The sequence below is a fragment of the Lupinus angustifolius genome, chromosome LG04 (genome assembly GCF_001865875.1).
Source record: "Lupinus angustifolius cultivar Tanjil chromosome LG04, LupAngTanjil_v1.0, whole genome shotgun sequence".
Taxonomy (NCBI): domain Eukaryota; kingdom Viridiplantae; phylum Streptophyta; class Magnoliopsida; order Fabales; family Fabaceae; genus Lupinus; species Lupinus angustifolius.
This window is the reverse complement of record NC_032012.1, coordinates 4541439-4544856: the sequence shown is the minus strand read 5'-3', so window position 1 is coordinate 4544856 and position 3418 is coordinate 4541439.

Genomic DNA, 3418 nt, shown 5'->3' with positions numbered 1-3418 from the left:
ACTGTTTACAAAAAATTAAATTGAAATAAAAAATGATTTCCATTTTGTTGTTGATAATTTAATCTTAGTATACTTATGAATTGTGGACATAATCCTTAATTTCAATTAAAACTTAAAATGTGACATAAAAAAGTTCAACTTATAAAATCTCAGTCAACTCAAAATAAAATTTACGTTGTTTAATTTGACGGTAAAAAATTTAAGAGCACCTATTGAATAAAAAGGGGAAATATTAGTATAATATTAAGATCCGGAAAGATATTGTTTCTTCATTATTTATAATTTTTATGTTTGTTTTCTTGAAAAATTAGCAAAAGAGTCATCAAGGGATAGTCATAACACAATTTTTATTCAACAAATTTGGGTTATGTTGATGTTTTCTTAATTAATAATAATAATAATGTAGTTTAATTTCAACATGTTAATATGTTCATTATTAGTCTTTTATTTATTGCTACCTACGATACATGCACTGTTTACAAAAAATTAAATTGAAATAAAAAATGATTTCCATTTTGTTGTTGATAATTTAATCTTAGTATACTTATGAATTGTGGACATGATCCTTAATTTCAATTAAAACTTAAAATGTGATATAAAAAAGTTAAACTTATAAAATCTCAATCAACTCAAAATAAAATTTACATTGTTTAATTTAACTCTAAATTTGAAGTATTATATAACAATATTTTAAATTGACTTAACCATACTTCAAGTTCTGATTAAATATAGTTCCAGTTGTTGTGCACTTGAGTTATATGGTTTTTTATTATATGCATGAATCAAAAAACTGAAATTTACCTATCTGCTATATCCATGAATAAGTGCCACACCTACAACTTCTTTGTGCCTATCTATTCAACAAATTTGGGTTATGTTGATGTTTTCTTAATTAATAATAATAATAATGTAGTTTAATTTCAACATGTTAATATGTTCATTATTAGTCTTTTATTTATTGCTACCTATGATACATGCACCATTTACAAAAAAATAAATTGAAATAAAAAATGATTTCCATTTTGTTGTTGATAATTTAATCTTAGTATACTTATGAATTGTGGACATAATCCTTAATTTCAATTAAAACTTTAAAATGTGATATAAAAAAGTTAAACTTATAAAATCTCAATCAACTCAAAATAAAATTTACATTGTTTAATTTAACTCTAAATTTTAAGTATTATATAACAATATTATAAATTGACTTAACCATACTTCAAGTTCTGATTAAATATAGTTCCAGTTGTTGTGCACTTGAGTTATATGGTTTTTTATTATATGCATGAATCAAAAAACTGAAATTTACCTATCTGCTATATCCATGAATAAGTGCCACACCTACAACTTCTTTGTGCCTATATGTATTAACATGTTTGTTCTCTACTTATTTAATTGTAAAAACTTTTAAAATTCACAATTGATTTTCTTAACATTGCTCATAAAACTCAAAAGTATATATTTTTATTAAGAAATATACAATCAAAAGAATAAAAAACTTTACAATTATTTGTATAATAACAAGTATCTATTAAGTTAGTATTCCTAACTTTGGGATAAGGATGACAAAACCCTTAATTTTTACATACTATTTATACACATCCAATAACTAAGGTAAGGAATATAACATAGGCATAGATTAAGGATGATAAGTAACAATGTAAAAAAGGATAAAGACTCATAGTATATAGTGAAATAAACCAATTGCACTATGGATATTTCTAATTAAAGTAGAAATATATATCTTCTTATAATTTGGTTTTTATAGTTTCATATATACATCTTATACTTCATGTTTCATTATAGAGAATGGAGGTGGTAGCACCATCCAATTGAGCTTGAATTAAAAACACATCATTTTTGCAATAAAACATATTGTCATATGCTTCCTTACCAAACTCTAGATTACAACAAGGATGAAAACAAGTCCAATAAAAATTTGTGTACACCAATGTGTTCTACTTAACGTAATTTTATATACATCTATTTTTTTAAGACTGAACAATTATCACAATCAAATATATTCAACTGCAAATTACAATATCTAACACAAATTATTATATTTGACATTTAGCTAGTAATAATATGATCACAATTGAAATATAGAAATTACGTACATTTAATTACTTAAATACCCTAAAACCTATATGTATGTTTCATCTTTACATAGTAGTATATAGTAGTATATATACATGATTTAATTAAAAAAAAATTAAATTAGTATATATGATAATGGATGAGTGATCTAAATGAAAACAATTCTATAAAAAAATATAAGTAAAATAAATTTAAGTCTTACAATGGTTATGATTAAAAAATAAATTTTGATGATCACTTACAAAAGTTATGTGCAACTGAATAAGATTTAAATATCTAAACTAGTAAATTACCCGTGCATTTGCACGGGACAATAATTTTTTGCCGCATAGTTAATAACATACATGTTATTCTTATACTTCATATGAGAGTTGTAACACCACAAATTTTACGATTTTGAATTATAAGATTTTATTAATATTGTTATTAATTATATTTTCGAAAATGAATTTCTGGGAATTTTCGGTAAAGAATTAGACGAAACTCTAGTTGAGTTTTAGCCTTATAATTCTATTTCCAAATTTCTGGTAGATTTTTATAATTTTCGGAGACAGTCGGTTTCGGACCGCTGTCGGGGCCGAATCTCACCCGGTACGGCTCAAAAAGTGGTTTTTGAGTTCCGTAACTCGGAATCGATTTCCGATTGTACCGTTGGCTTCGTAATTTCATTTCGAGTCAATATAGACCATGAGTATTCCACCCATACCTATTTTCTAAATATTTTTCACTCGGAATGCCGAAATCCGAAATTCTAATCAGATATTAAAATTGGGCGATTTATAATACCGACCGAGAATTGCCCGATAATACTCGGGCGTGTTTATTGCACATGTCTGCGAAGAGGTCATTTCGCGTTGGGATGCGAAATTTGCTTTTCCATAAAGCAAACCTCACATCACTTTCTCAAATATCTCATGAGCTCATCATTAGCCACCCTAGGAGTTTTTCTATGATTGCCTAGAGGGAAATCTGATTTCCTTCTCTCCTTAAACCCTCACACTTCACACTTCACTCTTACACTCTTTCATTTGCAAAATTTTCTAAGAGAAGGTAAATCCTCTCATCATCTTTTTCTCTCATCTTTCATTTGTTTCTTCCATCTTCAATCCTTAAGCTCTCAACATTCAACCAATGGATGTTGATGAGATTTAAGTATGTTGTTGATGAGTATGTCAAGAACATATTCAACCGTTGAAACTTTATAAAACGCTTTCTAACTCATTTTCTCTTCAAAACCGAAAATGATGTGGTTCTTGAACTCATGAAAATATTTTGTTGAAACCATGAACAACTTGTGTTCATGGAGTTGTTATAATGTTTT